Source organism: Hyla sarda, unplaced genomic scaffold (genome assembly GCF_029499605.1).
Source record: "Hyla sarda isolate aHylSar1 unplaced genomic scaffold, aHylSar1.hap1 scaffold_687, whole genome shotgun sequence".
NCBI classification, from domain to species: domain Eukaryota; kingdom Metazoa; phylum Chordata; class Amphibia; order Anura; family Hylidae; genus Hyla; species Hyla sarda.
Window position 1 is genome coordinate 36,765 of NW_026610704.1, and position 17,714 is coordinate 54,478.

At 43.9% G+C, this 17,714-nt stretch overlaps 6 non-coding genes across 6 annotated transcripts; all 6 read left to right on the forward strand.

The window, feature by feature from the left end:
• The first annotated feature begins 361 nt into the window (after positions 1-361).
• LOC130343583 (U2 spliceosomal RNA) lies at positions 362-552 on the forward strand. The gene has a single exon (XR_008882871.1). It is a non-coding gene; the product is annotated as a U2 spliceosomal RNA (small nuclear RNA).
• A 2,092-nt stretch (positions 553-2,644) lies between these two features.
• Positions 2,645-2,835, forward strand: LOC130343584 (U2 spliceosomal RNA). Its single transcript, XR_008882872.1, has one exon. It is a non-coding gene; the product is annotated as a U2 spliceosomal RNA (small nuclear RNA).
• Positions 2,836-4,922: 2,087 nt separating this feature from the next.
• Positions 4,923-5,113, forward strand: LOC130343586 (U2 spliceosomal RNA). Its single transcript, XR_008882873.1, has one exon. It is a non-coding gene; the product is annotated as a U2 spliceosomal RNA (small nuclear RNA).
• Positions 5,114-7,209: 2,096 nt separating this feature from the next.
• On the forward strand, positions 7,210-7,400 carry LOC130343587 (U2 spliceosomal RNA). Its single transcript, XR_008882874.1, has one exon. It is a non-coding gene; the product is annotated as a U2 spliceosomal RNA (small nuclear RNA).
• A 2,079-nt stretch (positions 7,401-9,479) lies between these two features.
• On the forward strand, positions 9,480-9,670 carry LOC130343589 (U2 spliceosomal RNA). The gene has a single exon (XR_008882876.1). It is a non-coding gene; the product is annotated as a U2 spliceosomal RNA (small nuclear RNA).
• A 2,092-nt stretch (positions 9,671-11,762) lies between these two features.
• LOC130343561 (U2 spliceosomal RNA) lies at positions 11,763-11,953 on the forward strand. Its single transcript, XR_008882860.1, has one exon. It is a non-coding gene; the product is annotated as a U2 spliceosomal RNA (small nuclear RNA).
• The last annotated feature ends 5,761 nt before the right edge of the window (positions 11,954-17,714 follow it).

Below are 17,714 nucleotides of genomic sequence, written 5' to 3' on the forward strand. Positions count from 1 at the left end.
TTGATACCGTTTGGGGACAGCCAAGGAGGCATCTGCAGGCAACAAAGGTAGGTGTGTGCTTGTGTGTGTGTTTCCTATGCAGATCCTAAGCCCAGTGTCACATGCAAGTAGGAGGAGTAAGAAGGGTTCCTGGCAAATCCGGGTTATGGATTGCATTTAAAAAGGCCCCGTGGGAGTGCAATGGGCCCCTGTCTTGCTGCTTAGCAATAATGGTATGGGTTTAGGTTCTGCTGTGTGTACTGGTGGTTGACTGCCCCCCCAGCCCAGAGTGTGCATGGAAAATTGTCTGGCAGCCTCCCTGACAGCAAGCAGTGATAGTGCCCATGAAGGGGACCTTGTTGGGCCCGCCCCTTTCACGGTTATCGCTTCTCGGCCTTTTGGCTAAGATCAAGTGTAGTATCTGTTCTTATCAGTTTAATATCTGATACGTCCCCTATCTGGGGACCATATATTAAATGGATTTTTGAGAACGGGGGCCGATTTCGAAGCTTGCTTCCGTCGCCCTATGCATTGACCCGATATGGCAGTATCTTCGGGTACAGTGCACCACCCCCTTACAGGGTTAAAAAGAAAGATTCCTACTTTCATTGCTACCTGCTTGCTGGCTAGCCAGCTAGCCAGCCCTGTGGGCCTTGCTGCTGCTGCAGCCAAAAAACAAAAGGTGGTGCTGCTGCTGCTTCTGCTGCTTCTGCTTCTGCTTGTGTCTGGCCGCTGTTGGAGCGTCCAGGCACAGGACTTCTGCTGCTGCTGACTAAATGGCCTCCTTAATTGGATCATTTGAGTAGCCAGCACACCTGTGCAGGTAGGGCATGACATGATAGGCAGCTGCCTTGATAGCGGGTGGGTGCTGAATGTTCCTAATTGACAAAATAAGATTAATGCTTATGAAGAAATATAAAATCTCATCCCTTCCCCAATATCGCGCCACACCCCTACCCCTTAATTCCCTGGTTGAACTTGATGGACATATGTCTTTTTTCGACCGTACTAACTATGTAACTATGTAACATAACATGGGGGGGGGGGGGGGTCTCCTGGCTGTTCACACAGGTGTGTCATTGCTGTACATTGACCATGCATTGCTTCTGTGGTATTGCAAAGGCAAAGACAAATGCTTCCAGCCATCCATTGCACTAATGGATTGGTCATCAGCTGGCTGTCTATGTCCCGCATCAATATAGACCAAAGTACAGAGGGTTAGGCTATGCTATTGTGCACCTACCTGATGCATCAGAAGGTGCGAGGCCCTTGCTAAATTCTGTGCACAGACTTTGAGATCTATGCTTTAGACTGTATCTAAACCTGCTCCAACATGGACTGACATTCTGGCCTACTTTCAGCCGATGCGACTTGTCTGTCGCTGAACAGTCGCTTTTTATGTATTCAGCACCTATGTATAATGTTGTAAAAATGCTCTAGAAGCTAAAGTCGCAGAAATGTCACACATATTTGGCCTGCAACTTTCTGTGCGACAAATTCAGACAGGAAAAATCAGTATAAATCCTTAGAAAATTATCCCCCAGTGTCTCCATCTGCTGGCGGTATTGAATAAGCATTGCTGCACTGATGGGGTATGCATTAGACGAAAAAAAAGAAGAAAAAGAAGAATAATACGCCCAGAAAAGAGGCGAAAAGGAGAAAAACGTAAAAAAACGTGAAAAAAAAGTAAGAGGAAGAGAAGGGAAAAAAAGGTGGAAATGGGTTTAAAAGTGATTTCGGCGGAGAAATATATATATATATATATATATATATATATATATATATATATATATGCGCACACACACACATAGATATAAACGTATTCTCCGTTGAGATATTGCAGCCGCTGCTGTGTCCAGGCCCAGGAGCCTTAGCACTGTGCTGTGATGTCACTCAATACCACTGACATCACTAGGTGTAAACAACATCTCTCCTTTGCTGTGTATGTGACTATGGAGCTGTTTGGTGATGTCGTCTATTACGGCCTTCATAGAAGCAACAGGAGATTGTTGCATCCATCTTGAACCCTCAGAACTACAGTGCTATGATGTCACTCACTTCCACAGGCCTTGCAGAGTGTAAACAACAACAACCCAGCTTTGTTGTGTATGTAACCATAGGGATTTGTGATGTCACCTAGAACCTTCACAGCAGCGACAGCTTTATGAGGAGCATCAGCACTGCTCTGCCTGAGCAGAACCATCACCGCCATAGGTTGTCAAATAACCCGGATTTAACCCACACAGGTAAGTCCAATGGGGTGCAGGCATGTCCTCTATGCTTACAGCTTCCCGTGGGTGTTGGTTTGATACCGTTTGGGGACAGCCAAGGAGGCATCTGCAGGCAACAAAGGTAGGTGTGTGCTTGTGTGTGTGTTTCCTATGCAGATCCTAAGCCCAGTGTCACATGCAAGTAGGAGGAGTAAGAAGGGTTCCTGGCAAATCCGGGTTATGGATTGCATTTAAAAAGGCCCCGTGGGAGTGCAATGGGCCCCTGTCTTGCTGCTTAGCAATAATGGTATGGGTTTAGGTTCTGCTGTGTGTACTGGTGGTTGACTGCCCCCCAGCCCAGAGTGTGCATGGAAAATTGTCTGGCAGCCTCCCTGACAGCAAGCAGTGATAGTGCCCATGAAGGGGACCTTGTTGGGCCCGCCCCTTTCACGGTTATCGCTTCTCGGCCTTTTGGCTAAGATCAAGTGTAGTATCTGTTCTTATCAGTTTAATATCTGATACGTCCCCTATCTGGGGACCATATATTAAATGGATTTTTGAGAACGGGGGCCGATTTCGAAGCTTGCTTCCGTCGCCCTATGCATTGACCCGATATGGCAGTATCTTCGGGTACAGTGCACCACCCCCTTACAGGGTTAAAAAGAAAGATTCCTACTTTCATTGCTACCTGCTTGCTGGCTAGCCAGCTAGCCAGCCCTGTGGGCCTTGCTGCTGCTGCAGCCAAAAAACAAAAGGTGGTGCTGCTGCTGCTTCTGCTGCTTCTGCTTCTGCTTGTGTCTGGCCCCTGTTGGAGCGTCCAGGCACAGGACTTCTGCTGCTGCTGACTAAATGGCCTCCTTAATTGGATCATTTGAGTAGCCAGCACACCTGTGCAGGTAGGGCATGACATGATAGGCAGCTGCCTTGATAGCGGGTGGGTGCTGAATGTTCCTAATTGACAAAATAAGATTAATGCTTATGAAGAAATATAAAATCTCATCCCTTCCCCAATATCGCGCCACACCCCTACCCCTTAATTCCCTGGTTGAACTTGATGGACATATGTCTTTTTTCGACCGTACTAACTATGTAACTATGTAACATAACATGGGGGGGGGGGGGGTCTCCTGGCTGTTCACACAGGTGTGTCATTGCTGTACATTGACCATGCATTGCTTCTGTGGTATTGCAAAGGCAAAGACAAATGCTTCCAGCCATCCATTGCACTAATGGATTGGTCATCAGCTGGCTGTCTATGTCCCGCATCAATATAGACCAAAGTACAGAGGGTTAGGCTATGCTATTGTGCACCTACCTGATGCATCAGAAGGTGCGAGGCCCTTGCTAAATTCTGTGCACAGACTTTGAGATCTATGCTTTAGACTGTATCTAAACCTGCTCCAACATGGACTGACATTCTGGCCTACTTTCAGCCGATGCGACTTGTCTGTCGCTGAACAGTCGCTTTTTATGTATTCAGCACCTATGTATAATGTTGTAAAAATGCTCTAGAAGCTAAAGTCGCAGAAATGTCACACATATTTGGCCTGCAACTTTCTGTGCGACAAATTCAGACAGGAAAAATCAGTATAAATCCTTAGAAAATTATCCCCCAGTGTCTCCATCTGCTGGCGGTATTGAATAAGCATTGCTGCACTGATGGGGTATGCATTAGACGAAAAAAAAGAAGAAAAAGAAGAATAATACGCCCAGAAAAGAGGCGAAAAGGAGAAAAACGTAAAAAAACGTGAAAAAAAAGTAAGAGGAAGAGAAGGGAAAAAAAGGTGGAAATGGGTTTAAAAGTGATTTCGGCGGAGAAATATATATATATATATATATATATATATATATATATATATACGCGCACACACACACATATATATAAACGTATTCTCCGTTGAGATATTGCAGCCGCTGCTGTGTCCAGGCCCAGGAGCCTTAGCACTGTGCTGTGATGTCACTCAATACCACTGACATCACTAGGTGTAAACAACATCTCTCCTTTGCTGTGTATGTGACTATGGAGCTGTTTGGTGATGTCGTCTATTACGGCCTTCATAGAAGCAACAGGAGATTGTTGCATCCATCTTGAACCCTCAGAACTACAGTGCTATGATGTCACTCACTTCCACAGGCCTTGCAGAGTGTAAACAACAACAACCCAGCTTTGTTGTGTATGTAACCATAGGGATTTGTGATGTCACCTAGAACCTTCACAGCAGCGACAGCTTTATGAGGAGCATCAGCACTGCTCTGCCTGAGCAGAACCATCACCGCCATAGGTTGTCAAATAACCCGGATTTAACCCACACAGGTAAGTCCAATGGGGTGCAGGCATGTCCTCTATGCTTACAGCTTCCCGTGGGTGTTGGTTTGATACGGTTTGGGGACAGCCAAGGAGGCATCTGCAGGCAACAAAGGTAGGTGTGTGCTTGTGTGTGTGTTTCCTATGCAGATCCTAAGCCCAGTGTCACATGCAAGTAGGAGGAGTAAGAAGGGTTCCTGGCAAATCCGGGTTATGGATTGCATTTAAAAAGGCCCCGTGGGAGTGCAATGGGCCCCTGTCTTGCTGCTTAGCAATAATGGTATGGGTTTAGGTTCTGCTGTGTGTACTGGTGGTTGACTGCCCCCCAGCCCAGAGTGTGCATGGAAAATTGTCTGGCAGCCTCCCTGACAGCAAGCAGTGATAGTGCCCATGAAGGGGACCTTGTTGGGCCCGCCCCTTTCACGGTTATCGCTTCTCGGCCTTTTGGCTAAGATCAAGTGTAGTATCTGTTCTTATCAGTTTAATATCTGATACGTCCCCTATCTGGGGACCATATATTAAATGGATTTTTGAGAACGGGGGCCGATTTCGAAGCTTGCTTCCGTCGCCCTATGCATTGACCCGATATGGCAGTATCTTCGGGTACAGTGCACCACCCCCTTACAGGGTTAAAAAGAAAGATTCCTACTTTCATTGCTACCTGCTTGCTGGCTAGCCAGCTAGCCAGCCCTGTGGGCCTTGCTGCTGCTGCTGCAGCCAAAAAACAAAAGGTGGTGCTGCTGCTGCTTCTGCTGCTTCTGCTTCTGCTTGTGTCTGGCCCCTGTTGGAGCGTCCAGGCACAGGACTTCTGCTGCTGCTGACTAAATGGCCTCCTTAATTGGATCATTTGAGTAGCCAGCACACCTGTGCAGGTAGGGCATGACATGATAGGCAGCTGCCTTGATAGCGGGTGGGTGCTGAATGTTCCTAATTGACAAAATAAGATTAATGCTTATGAAGAAATATAAAATCTCATCCCTTCCCCAATATCGCGCCACACCCCTACCCCTTAATTCCCTGGTTGAACTTGATGGACATATGTCTTTTTTCGACCGTACTAACTATGTAACTATGTAACATAACATGGGGGGGGGGGGGTCTCCTGGCTGTTCACACAGGTGTGTCATTGCTGTACATTGACCATGCATTGCTTCTGTGGTATTGCAAAGGCAAAGACAAATGCTTCCAGCCATCCATTGCACTAATGGATTGGTCATCAGCTGGCTGTCTATGTCCCGCATCAATATAGACCAAAGTACAGAGGGTTAGGCTATGCTATTGTGCACCTACCTGATGCATCAGAAGGTGCGAGGCCCTTGCTAAATTCTGTGCACAGACTTTGAGATCTATGCTTTAGACTGTATCTAAACCTGCTCCAACATGGACTGACATTCTGGCCTACTTTCAGCCGATGCGACTTGTCTGTCGCTGAACAGTCGCTTTTTATGTATTCAGCACCTATGTATAATGTTGTAAAAATGCTCTAGAAGCTAAAGTCGCAGAAATGTCACACATATTTGGCCTGCAACTTTCTGTGCGACAAATTCAGACAGGAAAAATCAGTATAAATCCTTAGAAAATTATCCCCCAGTGTCTCCATCTGCTGGCGGTATTGAATAAGCATTGCTGCACTGATGGGGTATGCATTAGACGAAAAAAAAGAAGAAAAAGAAGAATAATACGCCCAGAAAAGAGGCGAAAAGGAGAAAAACGTAAAAAAACGTGAAAAAAAAGTAAGAGGAAGAGAAGGGAAAAAAAGGTGGAAATGGGTTTAAAAGTGATTTCGGCGGAGAAATATATATATATATATATATATATATATATATATATATATATATATATGCGCACACACACACATAGATATAAACGTATTCTCCGTTGAGATATTGCAGCCGCTGCTGTGTCCAGGCCCAGGAGCCTTAGCACTGTGCTGTGATGTCACTCAATACCACTGACATCACTAGGTGTAAACAACATCTCTCCTTTGCTGTGTATGTGACTATGGAGCTGTTTGGTGATGTCGTCTATTACGGCCTTCATAGAAGCAACAGGAGATTGTTGCATCCATCTTGAACCCTCAGAACTACAGTGCTATGATGTCACTCACTTCCACAGGCCTTGCAGAGTGTAAACAACAACAACCCAGCTTTGTTGTGTATGTAACCATAGGGATTTGTGATGTCACCTAGAACCTTCACAGCAGCGACAGCTTTATGAGGAGCATCAGCACTGCTCTGCCTGAGCAGAACCATCACCGCCATAGGTTGTCAAATAACCCGGATTTAACCCACACAGGTAAGTCCAATGGGGTGCAGGCATGTCCTCTATGCTTACAGCTTCCCGTGGGTGTTGGTTTGATACCGTTTGGGGACAGCCAAGGAGGCATCTGCAGGCAACAAAGGTAGGTGTGTGCTTGTGTGTGTGTTTCCTATGCAGATCCTAAGCCCAGTGTCACATGCAAGTAGGAGGAGTAAGAAGGGTTCCTGGCAAATCCGGGTTATGGATTGCATTTAAAAAGGCCCCGTGGGAGTGCAATGGGCCCCTGTCTTGCTGCTTAGCAATAATGGTATGGGTTTAGGTTCTGCTGTGTGTACTGGTGGTTGACTGCCCCCCAGCCCAGAGTGTGCATGGAAAATTGTCTGGCAGCCTCCCTGACAGCAAGCAGTGATAGTGCCCATGAAGGGGACCTTGTTGGGGCCCGCCCCTTTCACGGTTATCGCTTCTCGGCCTTTTGGCTAAGATCAAGTGTAGTATCTGTTCTTATCAGTTTAATATCTGATACGTCCCCTATCTGGGGACCATATATTAAATGGATTTTTGAGAACGGGGGCCGATTTCGAAGCTTGCTTCCGTCGCCCTATGCATTGACCCGATATGGCAGTATCTTCGGGTACAGTGCACCACCCCCTTACAGGGTTAAAAAGAAAGATTCCTACTTTCATTGCTACCTGCTTGCTGGCTAGCCAGCTAGCCAGCCCTGTGGGCCTTGCTGCTGCTGCAGCCAAAAAACAAAAGGTGGTGCTGCTGCTGCTTCTGCTGCTTCTGCTTCTGCTTGTGTCTGGCCCCTGTTGGAGCGTCCAGGCACAGGACTTCTGCTGCTGCTGACTAAATGGCCTCCTTAATTGGATCATTTGAGTAGCCAGCACACCTGTGCAGGTAGGGCATGACATGATAGGCAGCTGCCTTGATAGCGGGTGGGTGCTGAATGTTCCTAATTGACAAAATAAGATTAATGCTTATGAAGAAATATAAAATCTCATCCCTTCCCCAATATCGCGCCACACCCCTACCCCTTAATTCCCTGGTTGAACTTGATGGACATATGTCTTTTTTCGACCGTACTAACTATGTAACTATGTAACATAACATGGGGGGGGGGGGGGTCTCCTGGCTGTTCACACAGGTGTGTCATTGCTGTACATTGACCATGCATTGCTTCTGTGGTATTGCAAAGGCAAAGACAAATGCTTCCAGCCATCCATTGCACTAATGGATTGGTCATCAGCTGGCTGTCTATGTCCCGCATCAATATAGACCAAAGTACAGAGGGTTAGGCTATGCTATTGTGCACCTACCTGATGCATCAGAAGGTGCGAGGCCCTTGCTAAATTCTGTGCACAGACTTTGAGATCTATGCTTTAGACTGTATCTAAACCTGCTCCAACATGGACTGACATTCTGGCCTACTTTCAGCCGATGCGACTTGTCTGTCGCTGAACAGTCGCTTTTTATGTATTCAGCACCTATGTATAATGTTGTAAAAATGCTCTAGAAGCTAAAGTCGCAGAAATGTCACACATATTTGGCCTGCAACTTTCTGTGCGACAAATTCAGACAGGAAAAATCAGTATAAATCCTTAGAAAATTATCCCCCAGTGTCTCCATCTGCTGGCGGTATTGAATAAGCATTGCTGCACTGATGGGGTATGCATTAGACGAAAAAAAAGAAGAAAAAGAAGAATAATACGCCCAGAAAAGAGGCGAAAAGGAGAAAAACGTAAAAAAACGTGAAAAAAAAGTAAGAGGAAGAGAAGGGAAAAAAAGGTGGAAATGGGTTTAAAAGTGATTTCGGCGGAGAAATATATATATATATATATATATATATATATATATGCGCACACACACACATAGATATAAACGTATTCTCCGTTGAGATATTGCAGCCGCTGCTGTGTCCAGGCCCAGGAGCCTTAGCACTGTGCTGTGATGTCACTCAATACCACTGACATCACTAGGTGTAAACAACATCTCTCCTTTGCTGTGTATGTGACTATGGAGCTGTTTGGTGATGTCGTCTATTACGGCCTTCATAGAAGCAACAGGAGATTGTTGCATCCATCTTGAACCCTCAGAACTACAGTGCTATGATGTCACTCACTTCCACAGGCCTTGCAGAGTGTAAACAACAACAACCCAGCTTTGTTGTGTATGTAACCATAGGGATTTGTGATGTCACCTAGAACCTTCACAGCAGCGACAGCTTTATGAGGAGCATCAGCACTGCTCTGCCTGAGCAGAACCATCACCGCCATAGGTTGTCAAATAACCCGGATTTAACCCACACAGGTAAGTCCAATGGGGTGCAGGCATGTCCTCTATGCTTACAGCTTCCCGTGGGTGTTGGTTTGATACCGTTTGGGGACAGCCAAGGAGGCATCTGCAGGCAACAAAGGTAGGTGTGTGCTTGTGTGTGTGTTTCCTATGCAGATCCTAAGCCCAGTGTCACATGCAAGTAGGAGGAGTAAGAAGGGTTCCTGGCAAATCCGGGTTATGGATTGCATTTAAAAAGGCCCCGTGGGAGTGCAATGGGCCCCTGTCTTGCTGCTTAGCAATAATGGTATGGGTTTAGGTTCTGCTGTGTGTACTGGTGGTTGACTGCCCCCCAGCCCAGAGTGTGCATGGAAAATTGTCTGGCAGCCTCCCTGACAGCAAGCAGTGATAGTGCCCATGAAGGGGACCTTGTTGGGCCCGCCCCTTTCACGGTTATCGCTTCTCGGCCTTTTGGCTAAGATCAAGTGTAGTATCTGTTCTTATCAGTTTAATATCTGATACGTCCCCTATCTGGGGACCATATATTAAATGGATTTTTGAGAACGGGGGCCGATTTCGAAGCTTGCTTCCGTCGCCCTATGCATTGACCCGATATGGCAGTATCTTCGGGTACAGTGCACCACCCCCTTACAGGGTTAAAAAGAAAGATTCCTACTTTCATTGCTACCTGCTTGCTGGCTAGCCAGCTAGCCAGCCCTGTGGGCCTTGCTGCTGCTGCAGCCAAAAAACAAAAGGTGGTGCTGCTGCTGCTTCTGCTGCTTCTGCTTCTGCTTGTGTCTGGCCCCTGTTGGAGCGTCCAGGCACAGGACTTCTGCTGCTGCTGACTAAATGGCCTCCTTAATTGGATCATTTGAGTAGCCAGCACACCTGTGCAGGTAGGGCATGACATGATAGGCAGCTGCCTTGATAGCGGGTGGGTGCTGAATGTTCCTAATTGACAAAATAAGATTAATGCTTATGAAGAAATATAAAATCTCATCCCTTCCCCAATATCGCGCCACACCCCTACCCCTTAATTCCCTGGTTGAACTTGATGGACATATGTCTTTTTTCGACCGTACTAACTATGTAACTATGTAACATAACATGGGGGGGGGGGGGGGTCTCCTGGCTGTTCACACAGGTGTGTCATTGCTGTACATTGACCATGCATTGCTTCTGTGGTATTGCAAAGGCAAAGACAAATGCTTCCAGCCATCCATTGCACTAATGGATTGGTCATCAGCTGGCTGTCTATGTCCCGCATCAATATAGACCAAAGTACAGAGGGTTAGGCTATGCTATTGTGCACCTACCTGATGCATCAGAAGGTGCGAGGCCCTTGCTAAATTCTGTGCACAGACTTTGAGATCTATGCTTTAGACTGTATCTAAACCTGCTCCAACATGGACTGACATTCTGGCCTACTTTCAGCCGATGCGACTTGTCTGTCGCTGAACAGTCGCTTTTTATGTATTCAACACCTATGTATAATGTTGTAAAAATGCTCTAGAAGCTAAAGTCGCAGAAATGTCACACATATTTGGCCTGCAACTTTCTGTGCGACAAATTCAGACAGGAAAAATCAGTATAAATCCTTAGAAAATTATCCCCCAGTGTCTCCATCTGCTGGCGGTATTGAATAAGCATTGCTGCACTGATGGGGTATGCATTAGACGAAAAAAAAGAAGAAAAAGAAGAATAATACGCCCAGAAAAGAGGCGAAAAGGAGAAAAACGAAAAAAAACGTGAAAAAAAAGTAAGAGGAAGAGAAGGGAAAAAAAGGTGGAAATGGGTTTAAAAGTGATTTCGGCGGAGAAATATATATATATATATATATATATATATATATATATATATATATATGCGCACACACACACATAGATATAAACGTATTCTCCGTTGAGATATTGCAGCCGCTGCTGTGTCCAGGCCCAGGAGCCTTAGCACTGTGCTGTGATGTCACTCAATACCACTGACATCACTAGGTGTAAACAACATCTCTCCTTTGCTGTGTATGTGACTATGGAGCTGTTTGGTGATGTCGTCTATTACGGCCTTCATAGAAGCAACAGGAGATTGTTGCATCCATCTTGAACCCTCAGAACTACAGTGCTATGATGTCACTCACTTCCACAGGCCTTGCAGAGTGTAAACAACAACAACCCAGCTTTGTTGTGTATGTAACCATAGGGATTTGTGATGTCACCTAGAACCTTCACAGCAGCGACAGCTTTATGAGGAGCATCAGCACTGCTCTGCCTGAGCAGAACCATCACCGCCATAGGTTGTCAAATAACCCGGATTTAACCCACACAGGTAAGTCCAATGGGGTGCAGGCATGTCCTCTATGCTTACAGCTTCCCGTGGGTGTTGGTTTGATACCGTTTGGGGACAGCCAAGGAGGCATCTGCAGGCAACAAAGGTAGGTGTGTGCTTGTGTGTGTGTTTCCTATGCAGATCCTAAGCCCAGTGTCACATGCAAGTAGGAGGAGTAAGAAGGGTTCCTGGCAAATCCGGGTTATGGATTGCATTTAAAAAGGCCCCGTGGGAGTGCAATGGGCCCCTGTCTTGCTGCTTAGCAATAATGGTATGGGTTTAGGTTCTGCTGTGTGTACTGGTGGTTGACTGCCCCCCAGCCCAGAGTGTGCATGGAAAATTGTCTGGCAGCCTCCCTGACAGCAAGCAGTGATAGTGCCCATGAAGGGGACCTTGTTGGGCCCGCCCCTTTCACGGTTATCGCTTCTCGGCCTTTTGGCTAAGATCAAGTGTAGTATCTGTTCTTATCTGTTTAATATCTGATACGTCCCCTATCTGGGGACCATATATTAAATGGATTTTTGAGAACGGGGGCCGATTTCGAAGCTTGCTTCTGTCGCCCTATGCATTGACCCGATATGGCAGTATCTTCGGGTACAGTGCACCACCCCCTTACAGGGTTAAAAAGAAAGATTCCTACTTTCATTGCTACCTGCTTGCTGGCTAGCCAGCTAGCCAGCCCTGTGGGCCTTGCTGCTGCTGCAGCCAAAAAACAAAAGGTGGTGCTGCTGCTGCTTCTGCTGCTTCTGCTTCTGCTTGTGTCTGGCCCCTGTTGGAGCGTCCAGGCACAGGACTTCTGCTGCTGCTGACTAAATGGCCTCCTTAATTGGATCATTTGAGTAGCCAGCACACCTGTGCAGGTAGGGCATGACATGATAGGCAGCTGCCTTGATAGCGGGTGGGTGCTGAATGTTCCTAATTGACAAAATAAGATTAATGCTTATGAAGAAATATAAAATCTCATCCCTTCCCCAATATCGCGCCACACCCCTACCCCTTAATTCCCTGGTTGAACTTGATGGACATATGTCTTTTTTCGACCGTACTAACTATGTAACTATGTAACATAACATGGGGGGGGGGGGGTCTCCTGGCTGTTCACACAGGTGTGTCATTGCTGTACATTGACCATGCATTGCTTCTGTGGTATTGCAAAGGCAAAGACAAATGCTTCCAGCCATCCATTGCACTAATGGATTGGTCATCAGCTGGCTGTCTATGTCCCGCATCAATATAGACCAAAGTACAGAGGGTTAGGCTATGCTATTGTGCACCTACCTGATGCATCAGAAGGTGCGAGGCCCTTGCTAAATTCTGTGCACAGACTTTGAGATCTATGCTTTAGACTGTATCTAAACCTGCTCCAACATGGACTGACATTCTGGCCTACTTTCAGCCGATGCGACTTGTCTGTCGCTGAACAGTCGCTTTTTATGTATTCAGCACCTATGTATAATGTTGTAAAAATGCTCTAGAAGCTAAAGTCGCAGAAATGTCACACATATTTGGCCTGCAACTTTCTGTGCGACAAATTCAGACAGGAAAAATCAGTATAAATCCTTAGAAAATTATCCCCCAGTGTCTCCATCTGCTGGCGGTATTGAATAAGCATTGCTGCACTGATGGGGTATGCATTAGACGAAAAAAAAGAAGAAAAAGAAGAATAATACGCCCAGAAAAGAGGCGAAAAGGAGAAAAACGTAAAAAAACGTGAAAAAAAAGTAAGAGGAAGAGAAGGGAAAAAAAGGTGGAAATGGGTTTAAAAGTGATTTCGGCGGAGAAATATATATATATATATATATATATATATATATATATATATATATATAAGAAAATACACAAGGGGAGCCAGCACTGGATGACCACTGGGGATGTGCCCGTAATCCACCCGAATGCCAAAGACGGGTACACTTCACAATCTCTCCAAAGGAAACAGCAACAATCGCCAGGTCCAGTATAATAGCAAACTGATGTTTATTGCATCAATAACAGCAACGTTTCGGCTAAAAGTGAGCCTTTCTCAAGCATAGTGCAAATAACAATGGATCAAACTTATATATGTAGTGAAGGAACATGATTGGTGACAGTACAGGTGCATTATATCAATCATTAGACATTGTGTCCACCCTCCACCCATGATTGGGTAGATGGGCGGTCATGTGATAACAAATCTGTCAAAATGTCAAATAACAGACTTAAGCTCTATAAATATAAACATTATTACTTCCCCACATGGAGCGACGGAGTCCGCAGGGATCAGCAATTCGTTTCCGATACTCCGATTGTTGATAGTTGTAACCATTCATATACATCTAAGTTGCCGTCTGTTCGTTCCTCCGTTTGTAAACAAAGGAGCTGCGGCTGCGCGGATCACACATGGGTCTCCGCCCAGCCTTCATTCCCCAGTGCCGTCAGAAAACAATCTGCGCATGCGCGGGCACTCCGTGCATCGATTCTGGCCGTCTTGCAGTGAGTGCACAGAGACCGCTGTCAATAACTGCAGCAGCTCTGTGAACTATATTCACCCGGATCATGGCCAATAGGAATACTTATAAGACAGACTGAAAATTGACGACAGTGTATATTGAAAAAAGAAGGGGTTATGTATATTCCTCGGTAGAATTGCGTAAAGTTCCGTGCGTCTTCTCGCTCCATGTGGGTTAAGTGTGAACAAAGTGTCTAAAAATGATACAAAAATACAAAAAATTACACAGAGTTAAAAATGTAATAAAACCAACGCCTCCCATCGTTTATCATTATAAAGAAAGTATTCACGTATTCCTATATAGAGAAAAGTAAAAAAAGGACAAAAGAAAAAGAGAAAACGTGAAAAATATAAAGAAAAAATAAAAAATAAAAAATAAATAATAAATTAAAAAGATAAATAAATAAAAAAGAAAAAATAAATAAATAAAAAATAAAAATAAAGATAGAAATAAAAAAATAAAAATATAAAAAATATAAATAAAAAATAAATAGATAAAAGTAAAAAATGAATAAAGAGTGAAAAAATAAAAAATAAAAAATAATTAATAGTAATTAATGAAAAAAATTTTTTGAAAAAATTTTTTTATAAAAAATAAAAAATGAAAAATAAAAAATAAAAAATGATAAATAAATAAAAAATAATAATTAATAGTGAAAAATGAAGAATAATAATGAAAAATAATACAAAATAAATAAATAGACGAAAATAATAAAAAATAGGAAACCATAAAATAAATAATAAATAAAAAATAAAAAATAAAAAATAAATAATAAATATATAATAAATAATAAATAATAAATAATAAAAAATAAGTAATAAAAAATAATAAAAAATAAAAAATAAAAAATAAAAAATAAAAAATAAAATATAAAAAATAAAAAATAAATAAATAGAAAAATGAGAAAAAGTAAATAATTGAAAAATGAAAATAAAAAATAAATGGTAAAAAATAAAAGTAAATAATGAAAAATGAATATACAAATGAAACAAAATTGTGAATAAATGAATAAAGAAAATAGTTAGAAGTCACACATGAATCCATTTCACATAAAAGGTTTCAAATTAAAATCTACATTAAGTCCCTGTGGATGCAAAGTGTTTAATCTGTGAATCCATTTAAGTTCTTTTTGTTTCAGGATCCTCTCCCTGTCCCCACCGCGTCTAAGCGGGGGGACATGGTCGATGATCCGGAAACGTAACTGGCTAATATTATGGCCCTTCTCTAGAAAATGTCGGGGGATGGGGAGGTCCACTTTGCCTGTCCTAATGGAAGACTTATGACGATTGAGCCGAATGCGGCATTCGTTTGTGGTTTCCCCCACATAATATAGCCCACAAGGGCATTGTAGCAGGTACACCACAAATGATGACCTGCATGTGAAACGGTCCTCAATGGTAAATCTTTCTCTTATTTTTTATTTTTTATATTTTCTTTATATTTTTCACGTTTTCTCTTTTTCTTTTGTCCTTTTTTTACTTTTCTCTATATAGGAATACGTGAATACTTTCTTTATAATGATAAACGATGGGAGGCGTTGGTTTTATTACATTTTTAACTCTGTGTAATTTTTTGTATTTTTGTATCATTTTTAGACACTTTGTTCACACTTAACCCACATGGAGCGAGAAGACGCACGGAACTTTACGCAATTCTACCGAGGAATATACATAACCCCTTCTTTTTTCAATATACACTGTCGTCAATTTTCAGTCTGTCTTATAAGTATTCCTATTGGCCATGATCCGGGTGAATATAGTTCACAGAGCTGCTGCAGTTATTGACAGCGGTCTCTGTGCACTCACTGCAAGACGGCCAGAATCGATGCACGGAGTGCCCGCGCATGCGCAGATTGTTTTCTGACGGCACTGGGGAATGAAGGCTGGGCGGAGACCCATGTGTGATCCGCGCAGCCGCAGCTCCTTTGTTTACAAACGGAGGAACGAACAGACGGCAACTTAGATGTATATGAATGGTTACAACTATCAACAATCGGAGTATCGGAAACGAATTGCTGATCCCTGCGGACTCCGTCGCTCCATGTGGGGAAGTAATAATGTTTATATTTATAGAGCTTAAGTCTGTTATTTGACATTTTGACAGATTTGTTATCACATGACCGCCCATCTACCCAATCATGGGTGGAGGGTGGACACAATGTCTAATGATTGATATAATGCACCTGTACTGTCACCAATCATGTTCCTTCACTACATATATAAGTTTGATCCATTGTTATTTGCACTATGCTTGAGAAAGGCTCACTTTTAGCCGAAACGTTGCTGTTATTGATGCAATAAACATCAGTTTGCTATTATACTGGACCTGGCGATTGTTGCTGTTTCCTTTGGAGAGATTGTGAAGTGTACCCGTCTTTGGCATTCGGGTGGATTACGGGCACATCCCCAGTGGTCATCCAGTGCTGGCTCCCCTTGTGTATTTTCTTGGATTGCCTTGAACCTTGCACAGGATTGGACTCTCCAGTAAGCAACTGAGATATAATGACAACCCCACCAGGAGGTGGGAGTGCACCGCAAGGTGCAGGCATCATGAACACCTTCACGTATTCCGAACAAGAAGCCACAAGAATCCTAAGTACCATACAAAGGGAAGCTACATTTCTGAGTGTCCCGTCGATTGATGTACTAAGGAGAAAGTGGGATGCTGAATCTAAACGCCTCATCACATTGGAGCTACATCTAGTGACCCTAAGTGAATATTACCGTGAACAAAGAATACCACGGGGTATGAGGTCACATATGAGCCCTAACCTGTTTCCGAACAATGACCTTTTCCATCAGAAGTTCATCCAAATTTCTAATAAGTACGCATGTGATGTGATGCTTCTAAATATGGAATTTTTACAGATGGACATTGATAAAACTAAAATGAAATGCTTGGAAATAGAGGAACATTTAAAGTCTCTCCTTACAGCCCAGGACTACCAAGAGTCCAAAGAAAAATTGGCCACCAGACTCTTGAAACATCAGCAAGAGCTGGAAGAAGCCAAAAGAATTAAATGGCATCGCGATATTGAAGACTATGCCAATGGTAAAATTTATACATGGCAGACACAGTTCCAACAGGAGAACAAAAGACGGAGACGTCGCCCACGAAACATGAACCCAAGGACAACGGCCCCAAAAACAGACGGGTTTCTTTCCACTGCTTTGGATAGCGACTCATCGGATGTCTCACTCCAACACCCTTTTCTAGTCAAAGGCCCCCACGGAGGACGAGACGAGGGGGGCGAAAACACCACAAGAGGGGTTCAAACTCGACAGAAGGTGAACAACAAACCTCCAAGAGGCCGGACGAACAAGAAAGGACATTAAAGACACTAGTGGTAAATATCAGTTCTGTTGATCTCACTGACATTGAAGTTAATGTGTTGGAGAGGGGACTTTCCTACTGTCCCAACACAGAGGTGGACTGGCTCTCTTTACAAGTTGATTTAGAAACCTTCTTTCGAAGGTTACGGTTGAAAAGTTTCTTTTCACAGATTGGGGAAATTGAGCACATGACTCCTATTGTTGGACAGGCCGACCTCACACTAAAGGGGGCCGGTCTGCACAACAAGAGCAGTTTCCAACCCCCGAGAGATCATAATGGGGTTGAAGCCTTTGTACAAACGGTTATGTCACAAATAGAGTCCTTAAAAACATCCTCTAGAGTAGAACCAAATTGGCATAATGTATCTAGGGCAGAAATGTCAGCTATTAAAGGTTTACAACAAAACACTACAATTACCATCAAACCTGCGGATAAGGGGGGTGCCATCGTTGTGATGGACACCCCCCAATACCTCGCGGAGATTGATCGTCAATTGAGTGACAATACGGTATATACTAAAATTTTGATTGACCCTTTGAAAAGTATACAAGG